Below are 21,394 nucleotides of genomic sequence, written 5' to 3'. Positions count from 1 at the left end.
AGCTCCCTTTGGCAGGTTAATATTAATCAGACAATCCTCTAGTTAAATAATTAAAGAGCAAAAGCTGAGGAAACTGTAATCTTAATAGTAATTGTCCAGCAGTAGATGATAAGGTAGCCAACATTTTAATTTTATAAATTAAATTGCACACCTTTCAGCTCAAGGAGCTATAAAGTGTGGCAGGAGTCCATCTGCAGAGCAATAAAATCATGTATTTAATGAACAACTTTGGCTGAAAGGATTTTCTTCTAGATTCCTAACATTCAAATGGAGAAGAAATTGGCACCTATCAGTTTTCAGAGGCAGCTAAAAGGCTGCTCTGGTAATGCTGGATTCTAAAAATAGAACAAAGAAGCAATTTGTGAGTGACTACAGTAAAAGGGAAATAGTAAATATCTGATATAGTCCTGTCTTTCCTCTGTCCTCCAAATAAGTGTTCACTGGACCCAGTTTGTCTTGGTATGCCCTGAGACATCTCCAAGGGAACCTGTTTTGAACAAGGAAGAAATTCTAGGAAAGTAAAATATTTCAGTTACAATTGCCATAAAGAATGTGGATGACAAGCAAAAACCAAGTTAAAAAATAAGTAAGTATATCAGTATATGCAAGTAGCCTTACTAGGTAAAGAGAAATAAAAACAGTGATTGGGGCAATTTTGCTTTTTGTAAGACACTGAAAAATTCCACTGGTTACAAAAAATACAAGATAATCTCACATATTCTACCATTTATGAATGAGGAAACTGGCTTAAGTATTTCATCTTGACATTGTAATACTGCTAATAAATAATATACTAACAGACCCAATTTCATAACACTAAATAAAATTACAAAGATGCAACATTCAGAAAGCTTTGTTTATAGAAATCAACACATTTAGTTCTCAGTCCATTTTCTGTTCAGGAACAGTTGTTCCCCAGCTCATATGAAGTTTGTATTCCCCAAGTCAAGAGACAGCAGAGAAAACCTGCAGGTCTTGTTCACACAAATCAACAAGCTCTGAGCTCTATTCTGCTATTCCCAAGTACATAAATTAAACAACAACCACAGGATCTACAGATTCTCTTCACAAGTCTGATGCCCACATAATTTTTGAATTTCTGCCACTCTCATGTAACATATGAAAATTACAGAAGAACAGCTTGAAGAACAGAAGTACAAAGTAGGTGCTAAGCATTTCTATTTATGGAATATTTCAAGATGTTTTCCACCTTAAACCAGGATTAGTATTCAGGGCAAAGAAAGTGAGATGGACTTGGAAATTTGACCTGCTTTTTTTCCAGCTTTCTAAATGACTGGAAGACTCTGGTGGGGAGCCTGAGATCGCCGCCATATGGACAGTAATGACAGTCTGTTCAGTGTCATCCTCCTACAGTTTTCTGAAACACATGCAGTTTTTTATAACAAATTATTATCTGATCATGATCAGTTAGATAATACACATGCCTCATCAGTGACAGAAAAATCAATATCCTTTATATATTAGTTTGCTTCTCTTTTGAATATTGCAAGGTTCAATATTTAAGTATAACTCTGTGGCTACTATTCTTTTCTGACAGTGAAATATGAAAGGGTTTATTTTCCTCCATATGGATGAAGATTTCAAGGGCAGTGAATTTCATGCTTTTCTTTGCCAGAAAGTTGTTGTGATCTGAATATGTTTTAAGAAAAATCACCATGCTAGCAAGTGATTAAGAAGGAAAATAACATGTATTGGCAGCAAACAAATGAAAAACAAATATATAGATGGATAGAAAAGCAGCTTAAAGAAGAATTCTAATACCGTTCTAAATTAAATTATTTTAAAAAGAAGATATCTAGGGGGAAAAAAGTGAAATGCAATCTGGCCTCTTGCCCCCACCTGTAATTCAATTTACTGCCTTGAAGTTACTCCTGACTTAGCAAGGTACAAACAAGGGTAGCATGAATCTCTGAGCATGTGCCTCAGGGAAAACTCAGTGACTGAGATAGTATGGACAGGAGCTGCTGCAGTCCTCTATGTACCCTCTGCATCCCAGCATTGCCTAAAGCATTCGTGAACCCATCACAAGTTATGGGTTAGGGTGACTCATGGCTGCAATGCATTGCCAGAGCTTTAGAAGGGAACCAGAGTGTATTTTGGCCAAAGTGGTCCTCTGTGCAACATGCAAAGGTGAGAAGACCATAGTGACATAATGCAAAAGTCCCCACAGGACTTTGAAGGAAAAAAAAAAACAAAAAGAAAGGAAAGTGAGAGAAGTCATGTCAGCAGAAGCTTGGGGGTTGAGTTAGAACAAGAAGATGACTTGTAGATCCTAATGATGACATCTGGCTTGTAGTCTTCCTTTAGACCACCTGCCATGCCAAACAAGTTCATATCACCAGCAGGACCTGAGTTGCAACAAACCTCTCTTCCAGAAAGTGTACCACTGCTCCAGATCCTACTGGGTTTTCAGAGACACTGGGAGCTGCAAGAAACAGTTTGAGACCCTGGGCTGCACTGTTTGGAGTGCACAGTGTGGACTCATGAGCACAAGACAGATAGACCTAGCTTTGAAGTAGTCCCTGCTTTGATCTTCGATAGTCAGACCAGATCATGTCACTTCCAACACAAATGATTCTATTACTTTATCAGCTGTATTTTTCTGGGTGGCTTTATTGTCTCCTCACTCATCTACATGATTGTATGCTTCTAATGTCTTTTATCACTTCATCTTCACAATCCCACTCTTCATTTTCCTATAAAAACAGCAATAGCTATAGCCACCACATCTCAATGGCTTCTCCTGCTCTTCCAGCCTTTCTCATTGACCTCACAGCCACTGCCATACTCTGTCTGGTAGGGCAATCTCTGGCAGGACATGCTTACGCAATGTCAAACAGGAAAGGTTTTGGACCAAAGAGCTGAGATCATGCTGATAAGCAAAACGTTTTCTGAGTCATAAACACTTTCTTGCTCCCATTTGTCTCCCTGATAGAATGCAAAATAGCCAATTTGAATCATATTTCTTCTCAACCCTTTTTACAAGGAACAGTTTAAATGTAGTTTTGAAGGGAGTTTTTTGTAAAAGTTCATGATAATTTTTAGAGTGTTGCAACTCTTTTCAAAGACAGTTTTTTGCACAGACCCACTAGTTTCTACAATTTGTTGTGTCACTTGTACAAAGTAGTGACTATGATCAGAAGTGATCAAAGAGGCAGGAGATTCAATTTGAACTCTCTGCTCTGTCAGACCATACTGCAAACGTCAGCCTCAAAAGCTGAGGTGCCAGTCCAGCTGCCAGATAGCAAAATTCATCCTGGAGTCCATTTTTGAAAAAAACTACATTTTCCTTTTTGAACCTGTGGGTTTTGTATGTGCACACACATTTGGGACTGCATGTGTACACTCAAACTCATAATTGTGAAGGACACAAGTCAGATCTGTTACACAACCAGCAGTTTCACTCTACATCAAAACTATACCCGTCAGCCACACCATCGCTCAGTATGTATCCCAACTGGAATGTTAATAACCATGGAGCTTGGTCCAGCTTATAATCAGTGGAGCACAAATCAAATTTAGTCTGATTGCAAAAATTAGAGGGGCACTTACAGAGGTGATTTCCCAGGAATCTGCATCTGTAACTACCAAACTTGAGCTACCTTGTCATCATCTTCCAGAAACAATTATTCTAGAAAATGCTATCAAAATATCAGTCAATTGAGAAGCCTACTCAGAGGCTGGGAATGAAGCAAGATTGAAGTAAGCTGAAGACACAAAGTAAAGGACTTCTTTAACAGCTGAAAATTCATTTATTAGAGCATATGTCTGTGGGTGACTAGCAGAAGCTCTTATGGAATGACCACTGACTCTCTCCTGTAGCAGTTTGGAGCTTCTTAGCAGGTTCAGGAGGACACCAAATGGGTATTTCTGGCTGAAAGGCTCAAACTGCAAAGGGAAATAACTCCTGAGACGCTTTCCCAGGACTGCATTCCACAGCTCACTCACAGCCCTCTGCACTGATAAAAATTCTTCCAGGTATATATGAAACATTTAGTCACACACTGCAAACCACATCCAGCTCAGAAAGAACATTTCTATCTTCTTTTTACCACAAGAGACCCCAAAAATAATCTAGAGGGAAAATATCCTTTTATTTTCAGTTGATTAGCTGATTTTATTGCGGCATTCAACTATTTGTTCTCTACTGATTGAATACTTCGCTGAAGAGAGGTTAGCTTAGGCACTGACTTTCCAAATTCCAGAAACATGGAGTAGGAGGAGGTGGTAAACTAGAATTTCCATTCTATAGGAACAGTTCTCATTATGTAAAGTTTTTTTAATACTAATGATGTAACCATAAAATTTCATGCTGAACAGAAATATATTAACAATCCTCATTGCTGCACAGAGAGACAAAGAGAATTGTAAGAGCCCAGGCAAGGAAGGAACCAGAAAGCAAATCTGTCAGATTGGGATTTGACTACTTATCTCTGGACTGCAGAAATCATAAAACACCCCCCAGGATACTGAAAATTTACAGCTGCTTGTGGAAGTCCCAAGCAGGCTGCTTACCTTCCAGGCTGCCATTGGACAAGAACCTGCATAGGTAAACCTGCTTCTCACCTCTGCTCAGTCAAAAGTGTCAACAGCATTCACACGTTTCAGTTTAGTCAGATCACCATTTTGTAATCTGGATGGAAAATTCCTAACCACGGCTTCTTACCTGCTTGGAATTGTTAGTCTGCAGCTCACGGACTAGCAGTGCCAAAATTAGATCATTTGTAAAAATCTTTTGCAAAGAAGGAGCACTCCCTTTTCTTACTAGCTTGTAATTCCTAAGAATCCAGTTTCATTATCTCAGGCCAGATACATATAAGGGGAAGTGTGAATTGCCCTAAACTTGACTTTTCAAATTACTTTTTAGTCAATTTTCTTTCCAATATTCTAGCAATGAGGTTATTTAAATGGAGTAGCTTATTACACTGCCTAGGACAGAAATAACATTAAGATGCTATAAAGGTGAAATATAAGATGATAATCCACCCTAAGTAAGCTGCTGCTATTCATTTAAAGCAGGTGTTGTTTTACTTTTTTAATTAATTCTAAAAATATTACTTTTACAGCACTAAGTTTTCACTACAAACCAAAATGATGGTATGCTAGAACAGGAATGTGTTTACTAATTACAGCTAAGGCTAAAATCTACCATCCTCACAGTCAAAACAGCTTGTACATCCAAGAAGCAATGTCTCTCTGGGGAAACAAGCATACCAATTTGAGCTGAAACTGGTTTTTAAACTACATATGGGAAATAGCATGTGCAAAATACTTAAATAACCAGGAGGGCCACAGGATTAAAAGAAATTATTCAATAATATTTTAATAGGCCTATTTCACTCACCCACAAAACATATTTCTATTTCTGCCTCAAATAACAGTGATAATTTCATGGCACTTTGGAAACAAAAAGTTATAGTACACTTTTCACTTACCCAGAAACAAATACTAATGTTGGTACCAGAAAGTCATGGGCTCAGAAAGGACTGTTGCTTGGGTGATGCCCCACCCCACTTTTAAAACACTTCATTCACTTTTACATTGCAGAGCTGTAATTGAAACATACATTCCCAATTTTATTTTCCTGCAGACAAGAACAAATATCTTCCTGGAAAATGAATGGACACTTGTCACAGTGTGTATTTTAAAATGTTAACTCTAGAAAGGCCTAGGCTGTTTGGCCATTACACAAGTCAGGTGTGAACTTAAGTTTGTCTCCAGTTGGGTGGAGTCCAGGAGACAAGTCACTGAGATCCAACTATGGAAGTTGCATTTCTCCAGTGGATTCACAGGCTTCCAAGTTGTTCTAATGCTGACTTTTAAAAAAAATGCATTAAACCCCAGGATGTTTCACAATGGCTGAAAGGTGCTGTGCTTGTCTTCTGCTCACAAATCACCTGTTTGAAGGCCTGATGTAGAGCCATGGGTACTTACCTGCATCCATCCCTGCGAACACCACTACTTAAGAGGTGGCCCATGTGGATCAATAGAAACCCCTGTTCTTAACCATTTGTCAAAAGAAAAACAGTGGGTGAAAACTCCCCCTGTAAAAAGAAATAGCTTATTCTATGTAATACAAGCATCTAAGTACTAATTAAACTAATGAGCAGTAGAGGAAAAGATGGCTGAGAGGTGTAACTTCTGCATTAAGTTCTATTATTGCAACTTTTGTCTTTCTATTTATAAACAACCTTTTGGCATATTTATTCTCCCCCAATTCATTACTCTCAACACCCAATGGAACATGTATCTCCACTTCTAATAGCCAAATCATCTACATATTATTATCTCTAGATTGCAGGTCTGAGCTGCTCTGTTTTAGTTGCAACACTTGAATGGAAGGGATGGTGGCAAAAAATGAGGTAGTGCTATTTCTATGTGACTGATACTACTTGATTAGCTAACAGGCAGCATTCATGGACCATTTATTTGGCAGTGGAGACTTCCAGCCCGAATTCAGCACTATGGTCTGACAAGTGTATCATTGATAGCATCTCACAAAGAGCTGTTTTGAGCTTTGTTGCAGACAAGGAATTGTGCAACAAGTTTTCTGCTGATTCTAGACACTACAAAACTTGAAAGAGGAAAGCAAACCTTGTCAGCACACAGGCCATTTTAAAATAGTTTCCTCCTTTTCAACCCCCCCTCCAGCATTTTATCCCTGTGAGTTTATTCTTTAAGCTTTGACAGTCTGGCCTCAGTATGGCAGAGGACTTGTAATTCAGTACACATTAAACATTAACGTGCTGTCACCCACAGTTTTACCTTCTTCATTATCACTTTCATTTCCATAGTTATTTCCTCAACATATGATTATTATTCAAATGGAAATAAAAATTGAAGTATTTTATTTTATAGGAGTAGCTAAGGAGTTTGGGTGTGTCTAGTTTGGAGGAGGCTGAGGGGCAACCTCATTGTTCTCTGCAGCTTCCTGAGGGGAGCATGTGAAGAGGAAGGTGCTGAGCTCTTCTGTCTGGCATGCATGAGGTACATGGGAATGGATAGAAGTTGTGCCAGGGGAAATTCAGACTGGACAACAGGAAGCATTTTCTTACAGAGAGGGTGGTCAGACACTGGAACAGGCTTCCTTGAGAGGCTGTCAATGCCCCAAACCTGGCAGTGTTAGAGAATCATTAAGACAGAGCCCTTAACAAGATGCTTTATTGTTGGGTCAGCCCTGAAGTGCTCCAGCAGCTGGAGTAGCAGATCACTGTAGGTCTCTTCCAACTGCAAAGGTCTATTCTGTTCTCATTTATCTGTAGTTAAGGGCTGACAGTAATTAGGAGCTCTGCTTTGAAAGCCAGAGGGATTTAATTTAGCCCTTCAGGCTGTCTCCATTATGCATTTTTCACATATCATAAAATAAACTAACCTTACATGGGACTATAAAAATTCATATACACAGCCCAAGATGAATCCTGGAGAGCTTTCTAAAATACAGGCCAGAAAATACTTTGAAGTATAAAAATTAAAAGAATAACATTCTTTCATATAAAATAAGTGGATTGTCAGAGAGCAAGATATTGCAAACCTCTCCAATTTGGCAGAATTCAACAATAACTGTTAATTACACCTTATACTTTCACACTAACAATGCATATTTGTGCTTATTTATGTTTCCAGATGCATAGGTGACTGTAAGTCATCTAACTGTACATCATAACTGTAGTCCTCATGCCCCAGACAATATATTCAGAACAAGGATAAATAAATAAATGTCCTGAACCTCACAATATTTTATCAATGTCCCAAAAATAACCGGAAGAGTAGCACCTCTTGCAAACAGGGTTTTTTCATCAGTCATCTGTTGCCATGATATTTTAGTGAAAAATCCTCTGCTAGGATTTTTCCTGTCCTGAGGAGCTGAGAGCCTCAGGAAAGAAATGTAAACAATAACTGTCTGCTGCTGTGGAATGCCACAGGTGCATCTTCCATTGGTCCATGTGGATTGTTTTCAATCAGTGACCAATCACAGCCACCTGTGTCAAGGCTGTGAGCAGTCACAGGATTTTTGTTATTCATTCCTATTCTATTCTTGTCTTTGTAGCCTTCTGATCTTCTTTTCTCTGTTCTTTTTAGTATAGTTGTAATGTAGTATTTTAGTATAATATATAACACAATAAATCAGCCTTCTGATCAACATGGAGTCAAGCCTCATGTCCTCACACAAGGGGTTCTTGCCGAAGCAAGAGTCATCTGTTGATCTAGTATTTAAAAAAGTCCATTTTTCCTCTGACATTTTGAAATTATACTAATGAGATAATCTACCAAAAAGAAACTGATTTAAAATAATTATTTTGTCAAGACGCCAAATCCCCTTCAACTCATGTTCATTGTACAGATCACTGCCAACATGACCAGAACTGTTTTTCTGAAGGATTAGTTATTTTTTTGGAAAATGTCTTATTAAAAGAAAACAAACCTTTCCGTGGAGGTGGGTGATAGAGTAGGGGGAAACATGTTAAAAATCAAACTTTACATGGCAAAAAAGACCAGGTCCAAAAAGGACCCTTTTGGTGGAAAACAGGGTGTTCATCTTTCCCCTTAAGACTTGTTCAGTGTGGGAGGAAAATGTGCTCTGTAAGATGTGCTGAAAGAACCAGGTTTAACAAATATCCAAACCCAGACTAAAATGGTTACCATTAACCTTAGAGTGGGAAATAACACCTCTACTTACCCTTCTCTAGATTCCCCAGAACTAATACTGAGAAAACTGAGATTTTACACTACTCCTCCAAACTGAGCTAGGGAAAAAAATACTGAGCATTTTTTAAAGCAAATACTGCAAATGGATTGATTTGTATATGCAAATATCTCTAACTCAACACCTGAAGCTATGGCAGGATATATTAAGTTCCAACAGCCAGCATCTGCTCCTCTGTAGAAGATCACTCTATATGCAGAATGTGCAAGTTGGCAAACACAGTAACAGCGAAAGTCAATGGCTTATGGACTAATTCATGTTGTAGAAACTTTTTTTTGCCCTCACATATGCCATAAAGCACCTCTGCACAATGAATAGGCAGAAAAAAAAAACTATGAGTGCACAAATAACCTGGGGGGTCATAACTACTGTAATAGCAAACAATATTTTCCTTGATTAGGCCATGGTTTTTACTTTTTGACTAAACTGTTTCTTCTCCATCTGTTTTTAAAGATCCTTACATGTGACTCATTTACTGATACCGCCTGCATTTTGTTATAGTTGTTATTTTGAAAGGTTTTATCTCAATTATTTTTTTAAGTAGGTGATAGTAGTTATCCACAGAAAAGGAAGACAATAATCTTCATCAGACATCCTAGCAATGGTTTCATAACAAAAAGTAAAAACCAGGCTATAGGTAATGTTTGACATCAATACTAATTGAGATACAAAAGAAACTTGCAACATGCTTATAATTGGTGATGCACTGAGACCCACATAAGCAATGGGTAGGGCTCAGAGAGGTTTTTTATTTATAATAATCTGCTAAGTAAGTCCATGAAGCAATAGGGAGATGCAATCTAATGAACACATATATTCTGTGACTCCTTGTGAGACCAGTTGGTTTGTGAGCACTCATTGTCAATGGCAGTCAATGTTTATCCCAGATCAGCATACACATGGACCACTCACACCTGAGTCTTTCCAGACCTGGGAGATTCAGGGAAAAATTGGAAAATTGGGAAAAATTGGGAAAAATTTCAAAATTGTAAGGAAAACTCACCTCATTTGATTACACCAGCTGGCTAAATATTGAAATTCCTTGCTATCAAAAAGTGCTTTGTGCCAGTTAAGAGGAGGTACTATCTCCTTTGACATAAAACTTGTCAGCTTCCCTGCATTGGGAGTAGGACCTGCAAGGTCACTGGCCCTGCCATGGATGCAGGGGACTCATGCAGTTGGTACAATGACCATGCTTTTCTACTTTGGAAGAACAAAAGAACATCACACACAGAAAAACACAAAACTCAAAAACCCACATAAAATCTTTTTCCTTCTGCTTAAAAGTTCTGGGAAACCTTCGGTAAAAGATTAGGGTAAAGGGTGGCCAGTTTATACGCAGAATTCAAACAAAAGAAGACATCCACATTGAAACTATGGAATGTTTCAGCTGAACCAATCAGCAGCAGCTACTGAAACTCCCCCCTATTCAAACAACACTGGGTCTAGGGAAAGTTCTGAAAAGTACTCAGCTTGCTGCTCACCAGAGAAAAACAAGCAATGATTCTGTGTAGCTTTGAGAGCCTACAGAAAATAACGGGCTACATCCTGGAAGTTTAGAGATGAAAAGGAATACATTTCATTATTTGTAACCTTGACAGAATGTCCTAGATTGCAAGGCAATGTGTATTCTATTGCCATCTGTTAGAGGTGTGGCAGTTACCTTCTGTTAATTGGGCAGTTTTCCTTATCTCTTCCATAAACCAATCCTCCCTCCAGGGAGATATCTTCTGTTAATGGGACACTAGCTGTCACTGCACCACTGGTAAAATTACAGCATCCCACTGTGAGATACTCTGCCCAGAGGGAGGAGCCAAGCATTCCTAACTGAATATAATCTGAGATTTCAGGACAGCAGAACAACTTCACATGATTCCCAAGGAACAGCTGCCTCTTCCACTGGATCTTCAGAGGAAGACTACATCCTTCTACAGGATCACTGCTCTAACAGAACCACACCTGACACTACAGGAGGACTGCAGCCACAATTCCAATTGGGCTGCTACCAACAGCCTGACCCACAGGGTGGCAGGTTGTATTCTGACTCTGTCAGTGTTGTTTTGATTTCCTGCATTGTTTATTTATTTTATTTTATTCCCTAATAAAGAACTCTTATTCCTGCTCCATATTTTTGCCTGAGCACCCCTTAATTTCAAATTTATAACAACTTGGAGGGAGGGGGTTTACATTTTCCATTTCAGGGGAGGCTTCTGCCTTCCTCAGCAGACACCTGTCTTTCCTAACCAAGATGCAGAATAACATTTCTATTCCCCATATATTTTGCAGTATTTTATCTAGTCTTTTTTTTTTTTTTTTTTAATCCTGAAGATTGGTACTTCCATGCCTTTTAATGGTTCCCTCAGAATATTTCATTGCAGATGCCAGGTGATGTGTGGCATTTACATTCTCTGAACAGAGAGAGACATAATTTTCTCTCTCAGGTTTTTTCCTCTAGAAGCACAGAGATCAAAACAATTCTTATCTCATTTGCTGCTCCTGTGTTTGTGCCCATATGTATTCTGGAGATTGTTTACCCAAGGTGACCAATTAGATCCACGTGCGTAGGTTGGGACTCTTGGGCAGAGAGTCACGACTAAGTAGTAATTAAAAGTAAGTTAGAAGTAAGTATGATATAGTATAGTATGTATCTCTTTAATATAGTACAGTATAATAAAGTAATTAATTAGCCTTCTGATATCAAGGAGTCAGATGTGCATCATTCTTGCCTGCAGCTGGGGTCACCCTCTAAATCTGATAGTGATGCTCAACTTAAGTGTACACTTCCTCACCTCAGCCATTTTCTGCTACAGCTCATAGCAAAAAACCATTTATTTAAGCTCTGTGCTACTAACATTGGGGATATTTGTGCAGGGGATGGATTATGGCATCTTGAATACATTTGTAATTGTGGGACAAGTACCCAGCTTTTTAGGGGAAACTGCTCTTCCCCAGAGGGTGCAGTATCCTGAGGGAACCTCTCAACCCTCTATAGCCACCTATTGACTTCTTGTTACAGAGAGCAGTATGCTGAGAAAATCTGAGGAGGAAAATCTGCCCAAGCTTTCTCCTAAATTCCATGCCCTGCATGCTAAGCAGCTTTTTTTTTTTTAACTTCTTTTTTTTTTTTTTTTTTTGGAATAGTAACACAAGGCTCATGTAGTTGCTATTCTATAGTAGTCAGCACTGCCCTGATGGACACAATTCCATGAAGGTTACAAGGCAGTAGTTTATACTTTAAGTACAGAAGCAGAATAAAGAGAAACACATCATGCATGATGTGAGAATAAAAGCAGCTGTTTGCTTATACCAACATCTGGGATTTTTTAAGTCAATAAATCATATATTCATTTTGGGGTTATGTTTTTTCTTGTTTGAAAATTAAATATTAACAAAAGGCAAACAAAACTGTTCATTTATGCATAGCCCTGTGAAAAGCTTTTAACACTATTAAGTCCTACCCTACAAACACTGCCTTACAGGATTCCTGCTACAGGTTTCCTCTAAGTCAAGGACAAACAGCATGATTTGACTTGAGTAGCCACCCTCACCTGGCTTGAACTATAAATACATAGATCCACTCTAGTTCTGTGAGGAAATTAGGTATATTAAGCTTAACATAATAAGTTAAGATTACCCCTGTATTTAGCATTTTGCTTCCGGAAGCCCTACAAGTTTCAAAAGCCCTCAGCAAGACTGTCAGAGCAAACCAACATGGAGCTACCTTCTACTCTAGCTAAACCACATGAGTCATTGATAGGAATGGAGGCAGCTCACAATCAACAACCTTTCCAGGCAGGCAAAGTCTTATAAACCCATATAATTTGAGCCAATACTCACTTGATCCTATTGCATTTTTCTGAAATAGGAGTTTTGCGGCAGTGCTTTATGCTCTCATTTTCACTTTCATCCTATTGCCTCTCACTAGATAGGTACAGAAAGAGCTGGTCTTGGGTAGCCTTCACAGTCGAGCTGTTTCTCAGCACTATGTGCCACCTTATTACATATATGAGGCCTCACAGAGCCTCAGTGCTGAAGGCCAGGAAGTAGATAAAAGTCAGTATGTAAGATTCCTGCTGTATCAGTATTGATTTTCTCTGATGTATTTCTGTTTGGAATTCAAGCCAAGAGAGGAGCACCAATATATGCTTTTCTTATAGTTCTGCTAAACTGCTGCTATGCATTACACCACTAAACATGCCGAACTCTCAGGTGCAGCTGCATTTAAAGATTGCAGAAAATTTACCCACTAATAAGAATCTTGCCATGACTTGGTGTCCTCTGCAGAGGTGAGGAATCTGCCTGACATTTTTCACTGCCTTTAAAAACTCGCCACTATTTATTCTTTACTTTTCCACAAAAGCCATTTTTTAACCTCTTGCCAAGCACACAGGCAAATACTTTGCACATCCAAGTGACAGTCAAGAACTAGATCCCACTGCTTACTCATTTTATACATCACTTGCATTGTTTACTTAGCCTGATAGAACAGCTATTCTAGCTCCCAAGTGAAGGTAGCAGGAGAGGATTCTGCTAATGAAGGCTTTAATCCAGTCCTGAAGCAAAGCAGAACATACTAAAGAGGCACTACTACCTGCTGGTAGTAGTGAACTATGGTGCAGAAAACCCTGAGTTAGTGTGACATGAGCCAGGGAGCTCATTCAAGCAGAATGCAGCAGCATCAGCTCAGCATGAGTGTAGGAATGCAACAGGAAAACCCCAAATCTTTTCTGACTCCCCATTTCTCCACTTGCAGTAGGCAAATACAAGAGTCAGGGAGTTCGGGGGCTGAGACTTGGCCAGAGTGAGGCCAAGTGGTGCTGCAGCATCAGTGTAATTGTTGTGGTTAGAGAGGGGACACCTTCTCCAGCTTCCCTTCTGCACAGCACCTCTCCACCAACAGACACTATCACTCGTGACCAGGGCAGCTGCTGCAGTTTCAGGTTAGCAAAGCAAAACCAAGCTAGTTTCTGCTATGCCCCATGAATCAAATGAAAATGATCACTACATATTAATTTGCCTAAAATTCAAAGCTGGAGTAAAAGATGCAACTATTATTTTCTAGACGGAAAGCTGTGACTCTCCATTATCTTAATATGCCTTACACGTTTCACTTCTCTGTCCCCTAGGGGACACAGAAACTGCATACAAGAACACCAAAAAAAGCCAAGCAAATGTATGTCATGATGAGTTGAAGTTGCCCATTGCCTAAAGCAATCTGACATAATTAGCCATCTCACAAGTAAAACCTTTATATTTTATTCTTTTACCAATTTAAAATAAAAACTGTATGTTAGCATGGGTAGCTTGTCATTTTAATACACTTTGATGTTTGCAAGCTTTGAAATACCATGCTCAAATTCGTATGCAAATTTGTGTTTCCAATTACATACTCATTAGTTCTTCTGGAACTTCTTCCTAATATTCACAAAATGTTTATAGCTTCTTCTGTTATTTTCCTGAATTGCTTTAGAATGAAACCTGGTATATAAAAGACAAATGAAATCCATTGACACTCAGGAACTTTCTTAAACGTCACATTTAATTTTTACAGATATCATAATTTGTCACTTCAAAAAAGTTCCAAGTGTCCATGCAGACCCTATTTTATAGCATATTAAAAATTTCAGGCAAATAGTTTGTGCCTGTAGCACTGTCAGCCTCCAGAAATGCCCACCTCCCTTACCTACTCTCTGAAAACCCAATTACCTTTATCACTGTCTTTAATGAATGTTTTGGTGCATATGAAATATTAGTTCATATCCTTAAAAGGAGTTAAATGGGGATTATTGTCTAGATTTCAGTGGAAGAAAGCAAATTTACACCAATTATGAATATGATTAATTTTTTCTTTAGTTATCCACATCCATTAAAAACACAGGCAACATTTTAAACGCAACGGAAGTAAAAGCTACACTTAAAAATAAATGCACAAACCCCACTTCCGGAAAGTTCAACTTTTGGATGAAACCTGAAGCTCATTAGTGCATAAAATGCATAGCATGTAGTATGAGAGGAAAGAAGAGCTGGAAAGGAGCATTAGGTCATCTAGTAGCTGTCACCACCCCGCCCAGGAGTGATGGCATAGAAATGCTCCCAGACAGATGCTGGTCTAATCTGTTCACACAGATATTTCTTCAATTCCCCCAAGTTATCTATCACTAACAGATTTTTTTAATCTCTGCTTATAAACTTTACTTGTCTACACGATATGTCAGAGCCTGAAAGTGCTAAACATAACACAGGAAATCCCCAACTGATAATGTGGCACTGTCCTGATTAAGAGGAAAAAATTTGGAAAGAAGCCACCATAAATAATGAACAATTAACACTGAAACTGTGCTGTACCTGTATATGCAGGAGAAACTTGGCAATACAAGCCCGTGAGGCACCACTTTTCCTGGTTCTGCATTGAAAGTGAATATGGGGCTAGTTAAAATGCCAACTTTCTTAGCCTTTCTTCCCCTTTCTACATTTTGGATAAAACTTGCAATCATTAAAATGACAAAGAAACAACAAAGATTGAGGCCAACTCATTCAAAATAAAAGTTGATCATGTTTTATAACTACTAACATTTTTGATGTCACAGGAACAAACATAACAAAGGTTTATATGCCACTATTCATATTTGCAGGCTTGAGTGCAAAACAAGCTTTTTTGTATTAATAAACCTATAACAATGCATTATGGTAGTTTTAATGACTTTAAATTAACACAGATGTTCTTAATTAAACTTTTTTCATTAAGAAGCAAATCTGTGCATGAACCAGATCAATTTATTCAAGCATGCCAATAGCCTACTATCAGATTCAAGAGACACCCGTGGCAGGGAGAAATGACGAGGAGGACTCCATTAATATCAGAAGGCTAATTAATTACTTTATTATACTATATTATTCTCTACTATATTACACTATATCTAAACTGAATCTGCACAAGCACTCAACTCAACTGACCAGAATCTTGTGACTGTCTGCTGACCGACAGTCTGCACACACGCTTGGCCCTGATGGGCCAAGGAAACAAAACACCATCACTTTGGGTAAACAATCTCCATATTGCATTCCAGTTTTGCACAAACACAGGACCAGTAAATGAGATAAGAATTGTTTTTTCTTTTTCTGAGGTTCCTTGCTGTGATTCCCAGAAAATATCCTTGGGAAGTTGTGCCTTGCTCTTCTCTGTGAAGAGAAATGCAGCCACAGCCTACAAGCTGGGTATTATAGAAACACCTGCAATGCAGCTCTGTATCTTGCTCCAGCGGGGCTGGATCTGTTCTTACAGGCACACCACAGTAACTGCAGTTCAGAGAGTGGGAGTAACTCAGATAATATTTGTAGCATTCTCTCACAGTTTGACATTTGAGATATAACAGGCTCAAGATAAATCTAAGAGTTAATTTTACAGTATTCAGAAATAAGATACTGGAATTCCTTCCTTTGCTTTACAGCAGCATCTTAAGGTAATTAATTACCTAGAAGAGTGGGAACACAGTGACAGTCCATAGGACTACTTTCTCAAGTCATACACAGAAATATTTAGCAGTGGTAGCTCTAAAAAGGAAGCTATAAAACTATTTTGAAGTCTTTCTGGATTTTTCTTCAACTTTAGGATTGTTTCATCCCTGCTCCATACTGCTTTAGGGCTGGGAGATGAGGCAGCTTACTGGACTACATCTCAGTACCCTGACTCAGCTCTCAAGGGAGCAGTTTGGACAGGCAGAGGAAACACGTTCTGAATTCAATGTAAATACAAACAAATGCCTGCACAGCAAAAACATTACCAGAGCTGGTTCAAAGATGCCCACTTCTCTTGGTCTGGAGCACAAGCTAGGAGATGGCCCTCTCACAGTCAGTGCTACTGGATCCCTTCATTTATTTCAGCCAGAATTTTATACCAAATAAAGCTCCTTCTCAAAACAGGAAACATATATAACTTGTCTTACTAAAGATGTTTTGGTATTTGAAGGCACAATCAAAATAATTTTGAAGTCTGATTAATATACATGCCAGCTTTCTACCAGAGCTATAAAGCCAATTATTTTATTAGAAGATATATGCTTGCTACTAATAATAGTCTGGTCATTTTATTGGATTAAAAAAATATAAGCCGAATTATCACGGTGATTACAGTTTGTATCAACAGCATTTTATATTGCAACTTCCTCAAAATTAGGCCTTGGAAATGGAAAGGTCATTTAACAAGCAGGCAGAGCATTCTGGAGTTCGGAGTGCTTCCACACACACTGGGTAACTACAGGCAAGCAATTTTGGACAAGGTCCTCCAAGGCTGTCTGCACCTCAAGACTTGAAGTCCTGCTTTTGAAAATCCAGTCAAATTCCCATCTACAACTTCATGTACCCAAATCATATTCAAGCTAAATGAAAGGACAGCCCAGTAACAAAGCCATATTTTAAGCTATTTACCAGATCATCTAATAGATCTGGTAAATAGCTTAAAATAAATAGCTTCATCTAATAGAGATGATCTAGCAAATAATCTTGGAGAAGAAGGAACTTTTAGATGTGTTTGACTATACTAACACAGGATACATAGACACCCAAAGGGCAGAGAGGTGGCAAATATTATGTAAAGTAAGAAGAGAAGACCCCTTAATAAATTTTCATTTAAAAAAAGAAAGATTTATGGACCAATGTCAATACACAACACCAACAAAGAATTGGTGTGCTTCTGTAATAATGATGGTACTATTGTTCAACTGTACAGCAAGCAACAAATGCTAAATTTTAATTCGAATTCACTGGTCATCCTTAGTGATTTTCATAAATTTGCAAATCTTAAAATTGTGTACAGGTGCATTAGCACTCTTTTTCAAAAGAAGACAAGTTACAAATAACTAATTTTTAGGATAAATGGAGTATGTTAGATGTCTATCATCTCAGGGGGCAAATCTGACAGGCTGTCAAGCACTTTAAGTATATCCCATGGATGATAAATAACCTGTCTATAGTTATCAAGTGGGAGAAATACACCTCAAGAAATTAGGCTGGAGGTCTCTTGGTTAGTAGCACAATTATGAGAGCAACAGGAGCAGCCACTCCTGCCAGGGTATGACCCCTGTGATCACCAAGAATTTCATCAGGGATCCTTTAGGAGTGGAAGCAACTGAGCGGGTTATTTGAGAAAAACAGAGCTTTAAACTATCTGCTCTGACTTCATTGTAAGAGCACAAGTTTTATGAGTTGGTGCTTACAGAGAGGATTTTTCTGATTATATCCAAGTCTCTTGCTTGAAGAGATAATCCCAGCTCTCACAGACTCTCCTCATCTGATCAATGCTCCAATCTATTAATCATCTTTGTACTCATTTTCTGGATTCTTTCTAGGACAGCCATGAGTCTCTTTTATTCGGGGCTCAGTAGGATGCAGCACTGCAGACTGGAGGTCACCAAGGCTGTGGAGAGGGGAAAGATAGCCTGGTGGCTGCTGTCTTCCCAATGCAGCCCAGGATGCTGTTTGGCCTCTTCATTGCAAGGGCCCATTGCTGGCTCATGGTCAGCATGGTGTCCATCACGACCCACAGGTCCTTTTCTGCAAACCCTTTTACCTTTCCTGAACTTCAGAAGCTTGTGTCAGGTAAAACTGCATCCCGTTCTACTCAAATAGATAACTGAGAGCAAAACACTAAGGTTGTACTTGTGGTGGAGACGGTACGCCATAATTCACTGGCATCTCTTAGGTCAGAAAGAAACAGAGTAAATAAATTACCACTTCAAAGAAGCAGCCACCTGGGGTTAGAACTGTGGATGCCAATAGGGCACCTATCTTTCTGATACGTCTTGAGTTCACATAATCCAGCAGGGTCTGATTTTCTTATATTGGATTTATTTGCTAACTTCATGCATGTAGTGCTAAAAGAAGCAAGTTCATCTATTCACCACTGATTAATGCAGAGAAAATCCAATGTCTTATTCCTGAAGCACTATCTAACATGTACATGGTTCAGATGAGAATATGTTTTGACAGTGCAGTATGTGTATATATTTCTTCCCTACTGAAAAGAAATTGATCAATAGAGTTAAAATAGCACCTGGTTGTATAATCTGTCCCACAGAGCAGTATTACTCAGAATTCTCTGTTACACCCTTTAGCTCTAAACACCCAGGGCATCCAAAACAGTGGGCCAAGTCGAGAAGAAGGGAATACTCCACCGAGACATAAGTGGTATCACCCACCAAGAACTCCAAACACCCTCATTGCTCTCTAATGTTCCTGTTCTCACTCATGCATATGTGTTATATCATCATAACCTTCTAGAAGATTGATTTATCTGTCCTACTGAATGTCACTTGTCATGATCTTGGCAGATAATCTGCTACTAACCTTGTCTGAAAAGTTATGGTGTCATTCACACACTGAGTTGCAATTTTTTACACTAAAATAACAGAGTAGGGAGGTACATCCTTCCTGCTGCAGATATGAGTTAAGGGATACACCTATTCACAAAACAATTCTAGCAAAGGAATAATGCTGCCAAATTTCCATGAAAACATCAACTCCAAGGTCAAAAATACTCTGAAAGTTGTCTAACAATGTCTCTTCTCCTAACTACCTTTAACTGGTTCACAGTGATTTGAGACTTCTTCCCAAATTCAGTGAGCTCTCCCAGCTGAATCTCAAACTCCTTCTTTGAGCAGGCTGTGGGTTTTCTTTGACTTTTGGTGTCCGAGGAACGGCATGATGATGGAATAAGTGAGTGAGGCCTACAGCAATGAGGTTACTAGAGCTATTTCCCTATGCCTGGTTGGTCTTTTCTCTGTGTTCCATTAGGGGCATTTCTCTTTTTTTATAAATTATCTGCCAGACTACAGCCTTTCCTGGGTTTCAGCAGACATCCACAGCCACTCCTGCTTTCTGTAGCACTGATTTATGAAGCCCTTATTGGGATAGACTTAATCTATCACAGGAATTGTTTTTTCCTTTCAGAATCCAGAACAGCAGTTGTGATAAAGCACCTGTATAATAGGCTTTCTCCACTGCTGCTGCCGAAGGATGTGGTTTACCACACTATGTGTGAATTATGGCTTACATTTGGAGCTTAAGTAAGCCTGGGCAGGGAGAATGAATTACAAAAGTGAATTGTGGAGATGACAAGCACATGGAATATAGTGGCTCAAACTCTTGCTAAAATAAAATTAATTGCTTTTTGACAGCAGAAAACAGAAGATAAAGCTTATGTTAGACTGTCCAAAGCAATTAACCCAGTACAGTTAAACACTGAAGCAGAAACCAAATGCCTCTTCATAAAGACTGAGCTGTAATTATTATTTCCTTTCCTACCTTGTCAGGTAGGTCTGAGAATAGTTGCTTCTGGGTTTGTCCAACTGCATTCCTTTAGTTAGTCTCCAAGACACTTTGCTCTTAAAATGCTATCAAAACTTGCCTATGTGAAAATTCAAGGACAAAATATGGTCCTGCATTAGACATTACATTGTTTGGCCAAAGACTAAATGTGTGCCACTTGAAATATTTTGTGTGCTCCCAAAATATTTTAATATTACAAGATTCAGCAGCAAATTTTTTTCAACTTTCAATTGCCTATATAAATTTAACATCAATAAATGGTTTACACATTGTTTCTATCAATTAGCCTTCATGCTGCGCTCTTGGTAAGCAGAGTTTTTTATTCAGGAAGAAGTGTCCCTTTGTCTCGTGTGAAAAGACAGAGACACAAGAATAGTTAATTTGTTGATAGTTCATCAGGTTAAGCAACCTGAAATACTTGATCATTGACATATAACCTACTTCTATTAAGTGCTGCTTCTAGTACAGAACAGGAGTTACAGAACAATCTTTCAACAATAACACTAAATATCATAATTGGCTTATCATGTTCTCAGTTTCACAGTTTATAAAGAAAATGGCATGCATGACAGGTTAATCTGCAAATCTGCCTCCAAAGAACTCTTTTGAAAAGATGAAAAATACATTTGAGAATGCCTCTTCTCCCTATCAAGAGAGAACTGTTAAGAGTTCTGGAGTTAAAGCAGCTTGAGAGCTTTCAGTCAGCCACAAAGAAATGAAAATCAAGATCTAACAGTCTGAAATGTGACTGAGTGAGGAATGGGAAACAAACTGCTGCCAATTCATCGGAAATGACACATCACTATCAATCAATTCCAGACTTTGTGGGGGGAGAAGGAAGTTTTGCATTTACTACCTTCCTCCTACACCTTTGGCCCTGTATCAATTCAGGCAATAGTAAGAACTTCCATTCACTGACAAGAATACCACAGATGTCAACTTCTTCCTGTAATTCTTCATCCATTCAATTCAACTCTTACGGAATGAGATCCAGCAGTTTTGAAACAAAATATAGCCTGAAAAAGGCACCTTTTGCAATTTTATGTAATGTATGTATCTCTATCCATAATGATTTCACAGAAAACTTAAGACTCTGCAGAAGACTTCCTATTTACTATAACCTTCTCATTAAGCTTATATCAATAGATACAAAACTATGTAATCTTTTCTGTATGGCCCAAAGCACTTGAAAATATGGTAAGAGCAGTAAGGAAATATTACAACAGGGCTCATTGGTTGGAGACAGAAATGACACAGACTCACCATGTGTTCCTCAACAAACAGCCAAGAGTTTATTATAGCAGCCCCTTTTATAGGGGCTTCAAATGTCCTATGCTTACACATGAT

The 21,394-nt window shown here is 38.6% G+C and overlaps 1 long non-coding RNA gene across 2 annotated transcripts in view; it reads right to left on the bottom strand.

The window, feature by feature from the left end:
• The window catches only part of LOC135306123 (uncharacterized), a 168,188-nt gene that overhangs the window by 100,400 nt on the left and 46,394 nt on the right, over positions 1–21,394 (bottom strand). The window lies entirely within an intron of this gene.

The sequence above is a fragment of the Passer domesticus genome, chromosome 8 (genome assembly GCF_036417665.1).
Source record: "Passer domesticus isolate bPasDom1 chromosome 8, bPasDom1.hap1, whole genome shotgun sequence".
In the NCBI taxonomy this organism is placed as follows: Eukaryota; Metazoa; Chordata; class Aves; order Passeriformes; family Passeridae; genus Passer; species Passer domesticus.
This window is presented reverse-complemented; position numbering and strand designations above follow the sequence as displayed.